Below are 17,365 nucleotides of genomic sequence, written 5' to 3' on the forward strand. Positions count from 1 at the left end.
TAATCCTTATCATTATATTTTGAATTTTATAAAAAAAAGATATTTTGTGGATATTTGTTTTCTCTCATGTTATATAAGCATGTAATAGTCTCACTTTTTGTGTTTTTTTTGTTTTTGCAGTACGCGGACCTCTCACTACTGTGGCCTTTCCTGTTGCAGAGCACAGGCTCCGGACGCGCAGGCTCAGCGGCCATGGCTCACAGGCCCAGCCACTCCGCGGCATGTGGGATCTTCCCGGACCGGGGCACGAACCCATGTCCCCTGCATCGGCAGGCGGATTCTCAACCACTGCACCACCAGGGAAGCCCCAGTCTCAGTTTTGTATCTTGGCCCACAAAGTGCAAAATATTTACTCTCTGGCTGTTTACAGAGAAATTTGTCAACCCCTCGTCTAGGGTGTTCATTAAAAATAAAAAAGTGTAAATACATTTTTAAGTATTTCACCTAATATACTAGAGTGACAAATTTAACAAGGGCATTCGTTTATTCTGCATGTCAGTACTTTCCAAACCTGCAGTTCTCAGATGTCCCAGAGACAATCTCAGGAGGAAAATGAGGGCAAGAGAAGCCAAGTCCCCATACTTGAACCATTTCTATTGTCTTTTCTTTCACATCTGGGTCCCAAATAACATTTCTTGTAAAAATTACTCTCACTATTTAAAAAAAGAGTCTGAAAGCTGCTTCCAAATATGGAACAGGGCTCCGCTTAAGCCACAGGCTGCTTCTGTATATTCTCATCTAGGGCTTGTTGATAGGAGACAGTTCCCAGCAGGCCCAGCCCACCTGCTTTCAGATCAAACTGCTCCATTTCTTAAAAGGTTATATTTCTGATTGATGAAAATAACTAATGATCAATGCAAATACATCTAAATTAGTACTAGTCACATTTTCTCCTTTCAGGAGGAAACTAATCTTGATTCATACAAACTATTTCACACTTAAATCTGTTAAGCAACTATTCCCACAGCAAGGGAGGCAAGATAGAATGTACAGGAGCAAATAAGCACAGAACAGAAAACGTTAAGCCTAACTTTCTTTCAGTTTTCTGAGCCATTTACTTAGGCTGTGAGAATAAACTTACATTGACGCTGTTCCTTCTCTCTGTGGCAAAATGTAATGCAATGGTTAGGAGCGAAGAAAATAAACACAGGAATAAGGACTGGGTTGTTTTTCCATTAACTGTGACTTTCTTGATGATTGTGTATTTCCAGAAGGTTTAACATAATTGCCTCTTCTCCCTTCCTGAAGCTCTTTTAGATACATCCTGACACATTCCCACACCCATAGCTCTTCTACCCTCTGGGTTCAGTTTCGCAGAGAAATTCTTTCAAATGAGCAAGAAAGAAAATAGTCTGTTCTTTACTGGGTTCACACTATTGAAAGTCAACAACAAAATCGCATTTCAGTTCCATAACAGGAACTCTGGGTACTAGAATTTAAATTTCTGTAATCAGTTTATATAAAATATCTTCATTCTGGAATCAGGTAAATCAAGACAATGAGAATATAGTCAGTAAAACTGTCAAAAGAGTAACATGATAATGGCAATAATAACTAATGTTTGGGTGCTTACTGTATAGCAGGCCATGAACAGGTCATGAGAACCAGATTCGATTGACTTTCAATAATGATAACACTCACTTGTTATAACCATGCCCTGTTCTAACTCCACTGTGTGTATTAACTGCTTCAAGGTAATGGCACCAATGAGGTAGGCGCCACTATTATCACCATTTTACAGATGTGGCTTAGCAGCTCGCCATGCTTATGGAGCTAGTCACAGTGGACCTGGATTGGAGCCTGGGCCTCTCAATCCCAGAGCCATCCACAATGTGGTCACCCATGATGTTCTGTTCCCTCTCAAACCTGCCTGATGATGGAAGGTGAGATTATAGTAAGATAAGCTCTAGTCTTAGCTGTCACTGAAATACTGAAAAGAACAGCTAGAAAAAAAAAGAAATAGAAACTGCTGAGAATGAAATAGGAGGTAACTACTACAAAGGGTGCATTTGACCTCTGTCTATTATCTTCAAAAGCTTCTAGAATAAAAACCAGAAAGCTGAGCTCGATATCAGTCTCAATACATTGGACCAGTAGATGAAGAGGACAAGAGTCCTCAGATCTGGCCTGCATGGAAGGGAGGACCACGAGAAGGGCAACAGCTAAGGACCTAGCAGTTCCTCCCAAATGCTGATGCAGCCACAGCATTATCAATAGGCACCGGGATAAGTGGCAGATGTCATAAGAATCACAAAAGAATGAAAGCAGTCACCATTTCCAAAAGTGTATTCTAAGTGATCCTAATAAGAATTATCCAAATATGGGGGGAAAAAAAGGCTATGTGGTTTGATAATATAGGGAGACTCTGGGTCAAAAAGAGTTACACTGGCTTCTTTACTGCAGGACTTCTAGAGTCTTTGATATGCTCAAGTGAAGCTCATGGGATGACTACAATATGCAACATTTCTTAAACCTTTTGAACACAGAATTCTTTCTTCTTAGAAAAAGATGTTAACATTTTGTAGCTTACCCTTTTTTCCATGGAACACAGTTTGAATGATTAATCAACCTTTATTCTTTCTCGGTGGTGAAATTATCAGGGTGCATTTGCTGGGGGAAGGCTTTGTGCTGTGTGTCCCAGGTGTTCACATCCACACACACTTGACATGTAAATTAGTGTTATAAATCAGCAAAACCAGCTGCTTATCAGGTGCACTGCAATGTGATCCATAAACAGTACTGTTGAAACTAGAGGCTCTCTTAACTAGCTGAGCTGGGAAGGGGAGATGAACTGTAGACAATGTGTGTACGTATTATTTCTGCTGTATATGGAGAGAGGTACCCTCACGTTCATCAGAAATTCAAAGAATTCCAGGATCCAAAAAAGTTTAAGAACCAAGGTACTTTACACAGTAAAAACAATCTTTGCAAAGGTGATATTAACACTGAATCCCAGGAGGGCGGAAATCAAGATGGTGGAGTAGGAGGACACTGGCCTCACCTCCCCTCACAAACATGAAAAACTACAACTTGCATATATAGCAACTCCCACTAAAATCAACTTGGGGACTAGCAGAACAGCTCTTCCATAACCAAGGCGGTAAAGAAAGATGCATATGGAGTCAGATAGTCATGGAGGAGAAGCAATCTGGCCAAGACCCACGCCCCTACCAGGGGACCCAGAAGAAATGGGGGATACCATAGGCTTGGGCATCCTCCCTGGGGAGCAAGGGGTTAGAGCCTCCTGTTAGGCGTCCCAGCCCTGGGGTCTGACACTGGGAAGACGAGTGCCCTCAGCTGGTTTGAAACCCAGTGGGGCTTACTAGGGAGCTGTAAGTACCCAAGACGCGGCTCTTAAAGCGTGCACACGTAGACTTGCTTACCCCCAATCACAACACGTAAGCAGATCAAAGACTACCTGGGGCTCCGCTGGCTTGTCAGCACGGCCACAGTGTGCCCCGCCCCCAGCCCACACAGGGCTCCCGGTCCAGCCCCCGTAGCACCGCTACCGCACCCCACGGAGGCAGGGACTGCCATTGCCAGAGACACTGCGCACGCTTGGAGAGAACAGGCCCGGCTCAGAGCCCAGCCCTGCCTCGGATCACAGTAGAGGCAGCCATTGTCAGCGTGCATGTCACTGCGTACAATGGGGAGGAGCCAAATCAGCTCCAGGGCGGAGACTCCCATCGCAGCTGAGTGCCTCCCTGGGCACATTTGGGAGGAAGTGAGGACCACCCCTCTGACTCCAACCCCGCCTCTGACTAAGGCACGCGCACTGGGGGGGGGGGGGGGGAACCAGCGCGTAAGTGCAGCCCCCAAACCTCACGCCTTGGCAATGGCCCCAAACCGAGGCAGAGACTGCTATCCCACCCAGGAGAAACCCACCTCCCTCAGTGCTTCTAGTCCAGCCCCTCAGGCCCTGGTCTCTTCCCCAATAGGACTGAGACCACCACTGAGCATGGAAGAAGCCCTGGCTTACCACTGGCTCTGGCCCCAGCCCCTCCAGTTCCAGCCGTGACTACCACCAAGGCGATAGCTGCCAGCACACCCCAGGGGAAGACACAGGCCATGCTCACTTCACATCCAGCTCATCCACCACAGTCACTGGGCTCACACAGACTGCGTAGGGACACTCCCACACAAGGACACAGCGTCAAGACTGGGATAGGTAACTTGTTTCAGGTAATTTCATAGAGACAGAGAAAGTTAAACAAAATGAGAAGACACAGGAATATGTTTCAAACTTTGATGAGCATAAAGTGCTCATTATTATTATTGTAACATTGAATCATATTTCCTCTATCAGAGGCAGTATAGGAAAGGAAAAAAATCTGTAGCATTTTGAGTAATGTGCGTCTGAAAACCACCACAAACTACAGAGAAATAGGAAATTATGAAAGAGGAATTAAAACCAAAGCAAAATTCTCTGTCAGGCAAGATCAACATGACAATTAAGTCATTTCATGAATCCATCTGAATCCAGGCAGGAATTCCACTGATCTTAAGTACCTATTACAAAACACCAACATTTTAAGTGAAAATAACATTTAAGTATTTATCTTCTAAAATAATATTAGTAGGGCTTCCCTGGTGGCGCAGTGGTTGAGAATCCGCCTGCCGATGCAGGGGACACGGGTTCGTGCCCCGGTCCGGGAAGATCCCACATGCCGCGGAGCGGCTGGGCCCGTGAGCCATGGCCGCTGGGCCTGCGCGTCCGGAGCCTGTGCTTCGCAACGGGAGAGGCCACAACAGTGAGAGGCCCTCATATCACCCCCCCAAAAAAAATAAATAAATAAAATAAAATAATATTAGTAATATTCTTGCTACACGTATATACTTTCAAAGAAAGCAAATCTAGGGTAATAGCTAAACCTTAAAAACACCCGCAATTGGGCTTCCCTGGTGGCGCAGTGGTTGAGAGTCCGCCTGCCGATGCAGGGGACGAGGGTTCGTGCCCCGGTCCGGGAAGATCCCACATGCCGCGGAGCGGCTGGGCCCGTGAGCCATGGCCGCTGAGCCTGTGCGTCCGGAGCCTGTGCTTCTCAACGGGAGAGGCCACAACAGTGAGAGGCCCGCGTACCACAAAAAAAAAAAAAAAAAAGAAAAACACCCGCAATTAAAATTCTTTGTAAACAATAATAAGCTCTATGGTCTAGTTACCATGAAACAGAAACTATTTGTTATCTCTAGGTGATATTCAGAAAATGAAGAAGCTGATAAAATAATACAAGTTGAGTGTTTACCACTTACCAGACATATTTCATGCATGGTCACTTTTAACCCTGCAAGACAGAAATTATTATCCCTGTTTTGCAGATAAGGAAACTGAAGTTCAGAGAGGTATAACCAAGCTCACACAGCAAGTAGATATCAGAGGTAAAATTAAAAGTCCCATTTCTCTGATTCCAAAATCCTTTCCCCTTGAACGCATCTGATCCTTCTATGATTTTTTAAAAGCTAAATAATTAAAATTAATAAACTAAAAAACAACTGTAGAGAAATATTTTTAGTGATATAAGATCAAATCTAAAAACTTAAGTACCTGAAATAAGCTCACAGTAAATTTTTAATAAGGAAATATTTCTATAGTTATCCCAGAAAGTTATTTTTATAATTACATCCATAGGAGAAACTTCAAAAGGAAAATTACTTTTAACAGAAGTACCACTTAGTAAGTGGCAGTATACGTGGTAAATGAAAGAAATAATATAACATGATTTAAAATAGCAGAAGCACTTAATGGCTAGTATTTATTGATTGATTGACAATAGACCAGCACTGAAAAAAATACAAGTGTTATATTTAATAAAATGTTTTCTGCTCAATATTACCTATTTTTATACAGATCTTGAAATAGCAATGGCAAGTTCTGTATTTTAAAACCAGGTAGAAGGATGATCTAGTTTCTTTGCACCCTCTGAGTCCTTCTTAAGAAAGTTTTTTACCTTCACTAGTTCTGTGAGGGTAACTCAGAAATCATTCATTTCAGTTTGATAAACAAACCATTCAAGGAAGACACTTCCCATTCTTTATTTGTCAGCAGAGAAATACCACCTTCAAAAATACCTTTCCCTGAATATCCATCCACCGCCATTTCTCCAATGAATGAGTAAATGAGATTCCATACCGGCATCCCAGGTTGGAAACTCCAAAGTGTTGTCAGGAGATCATTCAAGCCCATGACTCACAATGAAAATGGAAGCAGGACAGCCAGTTGGGATTTCCACCTGGAAATTAAGAGCTAGGTAGCTTATGTGAGTATAATGAATTATCCTCTTCCCCCAAGTCCATAACCCATTCCTCAGTGGAGACGTGAGTTTGTTTAACAGCTTAAAGACACAGGGAAGCCCCATGAAGATGAAGGAATCCTAGGAATCTTAGCCCCATCTGCAGAAGGCAGGGAGATGCAGCACCTGCACAGGGACAGCTCTGGGGCTGGGCAGCGGGGCTGTTCAAGGACAGGAAGTTCCACAGGGCCAGCTTTCATACCCACTGCGCACCTCCAAGTCCAGGAAATCCCACCCTCTTTGATTTCCCAGGCCTCCTGGCGTTAAGCATCTTCCTTTTCTCTCTTCCTCTTGGAGATGATTCCAACCTCTCCACCTCACCAAAGCTTCTCCCCACCAAAGCAGAGATTGGAAATGGCAATGTTTCTTTGCTTCCAGATTCCAGTCCCAAAAGCCAACTCCAAAAAGTGAGAAGCCAGAGCATCGGCCAGAAACTGCTTCTTCTTCTTCTACCCTGGAACAATCAGGCAATCCCTGAAGCACCTTTAAGTAAAGACCAGAAACCTTTGAGAAAACTAACAAACCGGTCTGTCTGTTTGGCTTTTCTCATAAAATTTAGCTATTTAAATGTCATGACAGGGGTCATGGCTGGCTGAGCTCCTACAGGTGACAAGAGTTGGATAACACACTTCCTTCTGGTTTTCACAGAAGTAGGAAATCTTGGGAGAAAAAAAATGAGTTAGCCTTCTTTTCCTCTTGATTTTTTTTTTTTTGTGTGTGTGTGTGTGGTAAGAACCGTGAACATGAGATCTACCCTCTCAACAAATTTTTAAGTGTACAGTATCGTTAACTCTAGGTACAATGTTGTACGGCAGTTCACTTGAACTTATTCCTCTTGCTTAACTGAAACTTCATGCCCATTGATAAACTATCCCTATCTCCCCCACCCCCTAGCCCCTGGCAACGACCCCTCTACTCTTTGATTCTACAATTTTGACTATTTTAGATGCCTCTAGATAAGATACTTTTAGATAAATGGAATCGTGCAGAAACAAAAGACACCAAGTGTTGGCAAGCATGTGGAGAAATTGGGGCCTTTGTACACTGTTGCTGGGAATGCAAAATGGTGCAGCCATTTTGGAAGGCAGTATGGAACGTCTTCAAAAAATTTAAAATATTGGGATAGACATATATACACTAATATGTATAAAATAGATAACTAATAAGAACCTGTTGTATAAAAAAATTAAAAATAGAATTACTGTGATCTAGCAATCCCACTTCTAGGTATTTATTGAAAAGAATTGAAATCAAGATCTTGAAGAGATATTAGCACTGCCATTTTCATAACAGCATTATTCACAATAACCAAGATATGAGAACAACGTAAATGTCCATTGAAGGGTGACTGGATAAAGAAAATACACTATATACAATGAAATATTATTCAGCCTTGAAAAATGAAGGAAATTCTGCAATCTGTGACAGCATGGATGAACCTGGAGGACACTATGCTCAGTGAAATCATCCTGTCGCAGAGGACAAGCGCTACACGATTCCTCTTGAGTTTAGACATATAGAGAGGCATCTGGGGACTAGTGGAGGAGGGTGGCCCACAGGCAGAGTTGGACATCAGAATCTGGATTACAAAAGGGAACACGCAGGAGGGCTGAATCACTTCGTTTGTTTTAATTGTTAGTAGTTGAAAGCAACTCAAAAGGGTTTTCATGACTAGGAAAAGTGATTGTTACACATGTCAGGAAGTCCCAAGGAAATGGGACTCCAAGGAGGAGGTTTGTTAATTCAGCTGCTAAGGATGTCATCCTAGACCATAGTTCCATATTCCCTCTTGCACCCTCAGCACATCACCATGTTATTACCTCTCAAGGTAACTGTTTTCATTTGCTGGGGCTGCCATAACAAAGCACCACCCACTAGGGGGTTTAAACAACAGAAATGTATGGTCTCACAGTTCTTAAGGCTAGAAGTCCAAGATTAAGGTATGCATCGCGTTAGTTCTTTCTAAGGGCTGTGAGGGAAAATCCCTTTCACGTCTCTTTCCTAGCTTTTGGTGGTTTGATGGCAATCGTTAGCATTCCTTGGCTTGTAGAAGCATCACCCCAATCTCTGCCTTCATCTTCTCTTGGCATTCTCCCTGTGGGTGGATCTGTGCCCAAATTTCCCCTTTTCATAAGAACACTAGTCATAGTGGATTAGGAACACACTCTTCTCCCGTATGACCTCATTTTAACTAATTACACCTGCAATGACCCTATTTTTAAATAAGATCCCATTCTGAGGTACTGAGGATTAGGACTCCAACATATCTTTTTTTGTGGGGACACAATTCAACTTGTAACAGTAGTAAAACAGCTGCTCCAGACATCACATCTACACACAATGTCTCAAAGAAGTAAAGTGTATCTCTTCTTTTTAAGAAACTTCCCAGCACACACTGTCCTGTCTCAGGGATCAGAAACTGTGTTGCCTAAACAGTCACTAGTGAAGTGGTTGGACTTGCTGGGATTTGGGGGTAGGATGCTGCAGAGAATACAATGACCACTTTGACTGATAGCCAAAGGGAAGTAACATCACAAGATATTAAGCATGTCAGTTATTATGTTCTCCTAAATTTTTCTCTCCTCTAAGTTATGAACTTTTCTCCTTCTTCTCTAATTGCATTTATTAGGGTTTTTTTATTTTTTATTTTTTTTTTTATTTTTTATTTTATTTTATTTTTTTTTTTTGCGGTATGCGGGCCTCTCACTGCTGTGGCCTCTCCCGTTGCGGAGCACAGGCTCCGGACGCGCAGGCGCAGCGGCCATGGCTCACGGGCTTAGTTGCTCCGCGGCATGTGGGATCTTCCCGGACCAGGGCACGAACCCGTGACCCCTGCATCGGCAGGCGGATTCTCAACCACTGCGCCACCAGGGAAGCCCTTAGGGTTTTTTTAGAATAAACGTTCACTGAAGAAAATTTGAGAAAGTATTAAAAAAAAAAAAACAAGTTTTTAATGATTCATATCCCACCAGTTGAGATTTCTTCTTCTAAAACACTGGTGTATATATATGCATGTTTATTGAAGAAAATTGAGAAAATGTTAATATTTTACCAAGAACCAATTTAAAATAGCTCATAATCCCACAAACAGAGATACCCCCTACTAATGCATTAGAAAATATCTTTCCCAACTGTATATACTATACATACATCCATATATAAAGAAAAATTGGGATTACAGAGGGCATACTGCTGAGTAAGCTGCTTTTTTCAGTTAATATTAATTTAATTGTTTACATTGCCTTTCTCAGTGTATTAGAAGTAATCATATTATCTAGAAACACCCCACCTCCAGTATATTTACACTCTACAGTGGTGTAAATGATACCAAAATATATGCACTTGGGATCAAGGGAAATCCATTAAATAGATACAGTGTAAATGACAGCAGTGTATTGATATCAAAAGTATCATTCTGGTGATCCCCAAAGCACCATTTAGTATCATTAATTGCAAAAGTGTTCCATCTCAAGTTAAGTCACGGAGGGAAGTTCTTGATTCCAGTGATGGGAAGGGAAAAAAGGTCTAGTCAGAAAGGAATTAGACTTATTCACTAAAACCAAAATCAAATAGTCAAACACAACCTCCTCTGTGGAGAACTGCCTGACTGATTCCCACTCCAACCTAAAGAGAATTCTCCCACTTGTGCTCAATTACTATTTCCCGCATGTCTGTCTGTCTGTCTGATTGCTGGTGTCCTCTATCTAACACCTATGAGTTGTGGTCTCATTGGTTTTTATGTGACTATTCCCTCACGATCCTCCTGAGAGCAAACGTGAGCTGATTCATCTTTGTATCCTCTGGGCCTTGAATGTATGTTTTATTGAACAAATGAACGCATTCTTTCATTCACAGAACAAGCTCAGAAATTTTTTTCTCATTCCCTGCAATGGTCTACCTTATTTTTTAAAAACAGTTAAAGTTTGAATGGTTAACTTTTAAAGTTTTATTTGGAAAAAAGTGAAATGTAATTATTCCGACACTAACCTGGATATTATGCTTAAGTATTAGTGATGCATGTGCCTAAAAAAGCCAGGTGTCTATAAAAATCAAGTAATAACTTGACAACCAGGTGACGGTTGCTAAGAAACTGCATTTTTTTCTGTGAACACATGGTGTATGAAGTATGGCCTAGATTCATATCCTACATAAAACATCTTCCTTAGAGTTATCTAAAGAGTCTGATTTTGCATGGCTTGTCAAGGCATATCAGTGACTCTTTCTGCTGTCCTACTCCTGCTATTAAAAATCATGATTCTATACATAGAATATTATTTCATCACCATGACCTGTTCTGGACTCCAGGTTGTTTAAATTACAGACTAAGGCCCTCTTCGGCTCCAAGTATTTCAGTGGCATCAAATGTTACCCTCTCCTTTGGTCACCACTGAGGAACAACCACGGCTTCTGATGGACTAGCGGTGCTAAACACAAAAATTAAAATATCTACAATGTTTCTGCATTCCAAAGTGAAATAATAATGAACTGGAGGTTATCTGCAAGTTTTAAAGGACTTTGGTTCACCACTAGAGGAACATAATGGAGATTTTGCTATACTCTGCCCCAAATAGGTAGTTGACTCCAAATCTTGATGGCAGGGGGCAGGGAGGATGTTGTCCAAAAAGTACTTAGGGACTGTGCTAAATTTAAGTGCTAGAGATTGTGTTTAAAATAAATATCTCAATATTTAACTGCTGTATTAGTTAGAAAGTTTTGTAAAGCACAAGGAACTATATTCAATATCCTGTTATAAACCATAATGGAAAAGAGTATGAAAAAGAATATATATCAATAACTGAATCACTTTGCTGTACACCCGAAACTAACACAACATTGTAAATCAAGTATGCTTCAATAAAAAAGGAAAGTTTTCATTTCGAGTAACACAAACTCAAATTATCTAAAGCCAAAAGAAAAAAGGACTTAATATTGAAATAACCTGGATAAGTCACAAAATTAAAGGAACTGCAGAAAAAATAGAAACACACTGAGGATGTCAGAGACTACAAGCTTGGTCAACTTAATGGTAACTCTCTCTCTCTCTACCCCAGTCTCTACCCTGTCATCTTCTCTCTGAGCTTCAGTCTCATTTTCCCAGGTTTCTCCTCATGCCAAGGAGCACTGGAGCCACATCCAAAGGCAAGAGCTCTGGCTGTTTCCCTCCAATGTGGGAAGTTCTGTGGCAAGATTATGATTGACCTAGCCTAGGTGACTTCCCAGCTCGTGCGGGGCACGGTGGGTGGGGGGTGGCAGGCAGTGGTTGGAAGGCCCTCTGGAACCACTGAAGACGGAGCAGCCAGATTCTGTGAGGAAGAATGAAACCATTACAAGAAAGGCAGAGTCAACGTGAGCAAGAAAATCAACAGAAGTCCCTTACTCCAAACATGTTGGTAATTTAATATCACTTTCACCAGTTTTGTCACTGCAAAGGTATAGGGCAACTCAACCCTTATTTTATAAATATCATCTCTAATATTCACTATTCTAAAATGTTTTGAACATTTTTCACCCTAGAACACCAAGGAATCGCTATGATAGCACAGGTGATTGTTCTCCCATGTGTCCTTCTATAAAATGCTTACGTAAAATTCTGAGGTTTCGTTTTTGCAAATTAAAAGACTTTTTATTGAAAGACAAAAAGCAAAGGTGGAGAAAGGAGAAAAATGTATATGACGTACCTTCCCAACAATTTCTAAGATTTCCAAGATCAGTGTTTCTATGTTCATTAACAATCTCACATTTAATTATAAGGATAATAACATTCAGGCTGACAAATAGAATGACTCCCAAAGGAAAAATATTATTCAGAGGTGTCTGCTGCAAACAGGAGGAGCCTCCCCTCAGCTCTATGGTTATAAGATGGGCCCCTGCTTTTATCACTCAGATATGCCTCATAATAATTCAGAGTACATTTTAAGGGAAGGAATATGTTACATCTACATGGGAAAAAATCTCATAAGTCACAAACTGTTTATTCTGTAAGCACTTATAGAAATATCTCCACTCTTCCCCACCTAGAATCTGTCTTTGTTTTAAAAGGAGTAATGTTGGGCTTCCCTGGTGGCACAGTGGTTGAGAATCCGCCTGCCAATGCAGGAGACACGGGTTCGTGCCCTGGTCTGGGAAGATCCCACATGCCGCGGAGCAACTAAGCCCGTGAGCCATGGCCGCTAGGCCTGTGCGTCCGGAGCCTGTGCTCCGCAACGGGAGAGGCCACAACAGTGAGAGGCCCGCATACCGCAAAACAAAAAATAAATAAATAAATAAATAAATAAAAAATAAATAAAAGGAGTAATGTTTAAGGAACTGTTGCCTCATAAATAGTTGGAATCTTTTATCAATTTTAAAGATATTTATCTGCCAGAAGTATAAATCTACTTCATAGCTAGTCTCTCAAAAATCCTAGATATTTTTCTTTGTTTGAATAGTTACTCATACAAATTAATCTAACCTAATTCCATCCATCCTAATATTAATGCATATTAATATGCATTAAATATGCATTTAATGCATATTTTCCAATCATCTTTCGTTCCTACAAATTTTCAGTTTGCTCTCAAATCATACTAACTCTACTTCCATTCACCCACTTTAGTGTCTTACTCTCTCCCCCAAATTCACAATAAGACATCTACTGCTGATCAGTCAGTCACAACAAAAACAAATGGCCCACTCAAACTAGGATAAGGTGAGACAGGTCCATTTACTTACAAATGATCTAATTAAAAAAAATTCAAGTGGGACTTGGGGAAACCTTAGCATGAAACTAGGGCAAACTGCAGCAGAACGGTTACTACCCCTGGGTCAAAGGGACAGAGAGAGCATAATTGCCAGAAGCAAAGGAAAGGAGCCATAGACTGGTATTGGTCCAGCAACTATCAGTTAGATGAGCTAGGTATAGAAATTGAGTAAGCATTTATAATTTTCAATAGCAATTCAGTAAAATAATTGTATGTCTGATGTTTCCAATAATAAAAACGGTTTTGATTATATCTTTATTTTAAATTTTATTTCATTTTTCTAGTAATTCCTTTGCATTCTATTTACAAAAGTACCAACCTGTGGCAAATTGGAAATAAGAAAGTGGCCCTTCACCACAGAGAGGAGAAGATCTGGATCTCCAGAACCAAAGATAGTTCTGGAGAAGACTTTCTGGAGAGGAGCTGCCCTTCAGTTGAGCAACAGACAGCCCAAGGGAACCCAGTGGAAAGATAGTCAAGGAAATTGATGCCCTATCCTCACTCTCCTCTCTCCCTCCAATCTCCTATTAAGTTCCCCATTGTCTAAACCTTTTTTTTTTTTTTTTAATTTATTTTATTTATTTATGGCTGTGTTGGGTCTTCGTTTCTGTGCAAGGGCTTTCTCTAGTTGTGGCAAGCGGGGGCCACTCTTCATCGCGGTGCGCAGGCCTCTCACTATCTTGACCTCTCTTGTTGTGGAGCACAAGCTCCAGACGCGCAGGCTCAGTAGTTGTGGCTCACGGGCCCAGTTGCTCCGCGGCATGTGGGATCTTCCCAGACCAGGGCTTGAACCCGTGTCCCCTGCATTGGCAGGCAGATTCTCAACCACTGCGCCACCAGGGAAGCCCTGTCTAAACCTTTTGAGGTCCACATAGGTCAGTCCTCTGGGACAAAGAGCAGGATACAGAAGGGCCAAGAGTGGATCTCTTTTCTGTGCAATTGAAAAGTTTATGGCCCAAACATAGCAAATGCACAAAGTCCCATCATCACAGAGAATGTCATTTTGGTCACACTCTCTGTGCCACTTATCAATGTATTGCCTCTCAGCTCCAGATTCACCCTTCAATACATCCTCTGCCCTAACAGATAGAATTCCCTAAGCATCTCTCCTGTACAGTGAGCAGCACACCGAACTTTCTCACCAGAGAGCCCTGGGGGATATAGCAGGAGGAAGGGGCTCTCCTTTTGTTTGCAGGTGCTGCATGGGGTCAGCGGTGAGAGTGGGAGGACTTTGGTCACACTCTGCCCCAACTACACACCCAGAGCATGTGGTCCCTCTGCAAGCACTCAGCCCCAGCCATGCCTGGTATTAAAACTAGAACCGATTTCACAAGGTTGTTTTAAAAGTGCATGTGTAATCCATATATTGACCTGCAGTTCTCTCAGGGTGAACCAGAAACAACTTTGATTTTATTCCCCACCTGCTTGGGGGATGGGATCGTGTAGTCCTTTTACCCCTGAATGAAACTTGATCTGGAACAATGACTGTTCTGACACAAAACTGTGGAGGAACGTAAAGTCCTACAGTTGCTTTAATACAGTCTCAGATCATAAAATATACACAGTACTCTATATAAAATAACCAATAAAGACCTACTGTACAGCACAGGGAACTATACTCAATATCTTGTAATAATCTATAATGGAGGAGAATGTATGTGTGTATACATATACTGAACCACTTTGCTGTACACCTGAAACTAACACAACACTGTAAATCAATTATAGTTCTATGGCGAGCTGCGTCTGACCAGCAGAATAACAGTCGCCACACGCTAGATTCTTCTCGTATCACACTTTATTGGAGTACAGCTTGGTTAAGGAAAGATGGAAGGAAGACCCCGCAGCCGTAACGGCAGCTGCCTATATAAGATTCGGGATACTGTGCAAGTCTCTGATTGGTTCATATCGAAGGCATAATTACACGTCGCCTTCGGACTGGTTACTGCTCTAAAACCTTGTTAGCATATCTCAACGCATGCGCACTGGCTACAGGATGGATGACTCAGCTTTTTCTACCCTGCTTTGCGGCAACGCTTTGCCGCGCCCCACATCTCCCCCTTATTTATTTACTATAGCACAGTGAAGTTTTGCCGGTACACATGCTCACACCATGGTGTGCTCACGGTTCAACGGCAGTTCTCCACTGGCACATCCATGACACCCTCCTGCGTGCAATGCCATCATAGGGCGGCAGGGTGCAAGGGCTGTCGATGGCACATCTACGACACCCTCCTGCGTGCAATGCCATCATAGGGCGGCAGGGTGCAAGGGCTGTCGAGACCTAAAACAGAGCTCCCTATGGAGGTGCAATGGCAGCAAGGCCTCTCCGTGCAAGGGCAGTCATCTGGGATTATTCAGGGCAGAGAGCCAGGCAGCAGGGGAATCACCTTCACCGATAGCCAAAAGCGCCTGAGTGAGCAGAACCTTATCTCGACGCGCTCGAACACGAATTCGACAGACCAACCAGAGACATAGCACAATCCCAAACAGGCAGCAGGCTGCAAACGTAGCTACTCCCACCCACTCTTTGAAAAAGGAGAAAGCAGAGGAGAGCCAAGAGGTAAAGTCCCCGAAAGTAACTGGCTCCAGTTTGGTAGCATTAAGCCGCAATATTTGAATCTTCCGTTTCAGTATCATCCGTTCCGCCTCTCGGGACCAATTTCCCGCTAGGAATCTTCCGATCACTCTGCTTTTATTGAGTGCATGATCATCCATTGTTGCATCATCCGTGCGACACTCGGCATCCCTTTCGAGTTTCTCTTCCACGCTCCGTGTCAATCTTGACGGCACCCAAATCGGGTCCTGATCCTGTGGAGAAACACAAAGAGATCCCCTGGATCGAGCAATAACGCGATCCGGGCCTTTCCATTGGTTGGATAACACATCTTTCCACATCACTGTACTATATTCTTTATGAGTCAATGCCACATGACGCTCTGCAGCAGTTTTATCATCATCATGCACATTCAAAAAATTTATAGTAAATAAGGCAAGTGATACAAGCGCGGAAGCTCGTGCCGCAGCGGGGGCATATAATGGCGGACGAGCACACGGGGAACTCCCATACTGTCCCCGTTCATACTCTGCAGCTGCCTCTTCTAAAGCTGCCTCTTCTTTGGGATTCAATTCTTCCTGAGATAAATGTAAAGCTTTAAACTCATCTAAGAGCGGATACAATCTTGGCGCCGGCCCTTGTTTTTCTGCTTGTTTTTCTTTTCTTCTTTTTGGATTTTTAGGCCTATTTACAGTAGTCCCTACATTTTCGCCTTCTGACGCACTATCTTGACACATACTAAGAGCCTTGCGTCCCCTTTGAATTATATCCTCACATCCTCCCCCTTTGAGACACGAGTGTATCAACCTCCACAACGGGAGGGTGCACCGAGAAAGCTCTCCCAGCTTTCTGTGCTCAGTTAGATCTCTTCCGAGTTTTTCCCATGATGGAACAGTCAAGCTGCCAGACACTGCAAACCAGGGTGCAGCGCCATCAATATCTTGTAATAACTTGCTTATGGCTTTCTGTGACAGCTTAAATCCCCGATCTCTCAATAAGGCTTGAATGGGTTCATGAAACTCAATGGCAGTTTCGGCAGATGAGCTATTCCCCATACCGCCGATTCCTACTGAAAGCAGCTGGAGAACACTCGAACTGTTTACCGACCAGGGGTGCGCACTCGGCCACGCCGACAACACACAAAGGAAGAACGCGAGGACAACAAAAGGAACAAAAGTGAAAGCGAAAATTTACCTGACTGGACTACTCACCGACGGTTCACTCCGACGGTTCACTCCGTGTGTCGAGTTCTGAATCGGTCCTCCATGCGAGGTGCAACGATTCCCGGGTTTCGGCACCACTTATGGCGAGCTGCGTCTGACCAGCAGAATAACAGTCGCCACACGCTAGATTCTTCTCGTATCACACTTTATTGGAGTACAGCTTGGTTAAGGAAAGATGGAAGGAAGACCCCGCAGCCGTAACGGCAGCTGCCTATATAAGATTCGGGATACTGTGCAAGTCTCTGATTGGTTCATATCGAAGGCATAATTACACGTCGCCTTCGGACTGGTTACTGCTCTAAAACCTTGTTAGCATATCTCAACGCATGCGCACTGGCTACAGGATGGATGACTCAGCTTTTTCTACCCTGCTTTGCGGCAACGCTTTGCCGCGCCCCACATAGTTCAATAAAAACTTTTTAAAAATTAAAAAATATATATAGTCTCAGGTCGATTATTGAAAGTATCCAGTCCAATGTACCAATCAGTACTTCAATCTTTATTCAAAGATAAGACTTTTGGAAGGAATCCTTTTCTTTCATCTCTCTTACTCCCCGT

The sequence above is a fragment of the Kogia breviceps genome, chromosome 6 (genome assembly GCF_026419965.1).
Source record: "Kogia breviceps isolate mKogBre1 chromosome 6, mKogBre1 haplotype 1, whole genome shotgun sequence".
In the NCBI taxonomy this organism is placed as follows: domain Eukaryota; kingdom Metazoa; phylum Chordata; class Mammalia; order Artiodactyla; family Physeteridae; genus Kogia; species Kogia breviceps.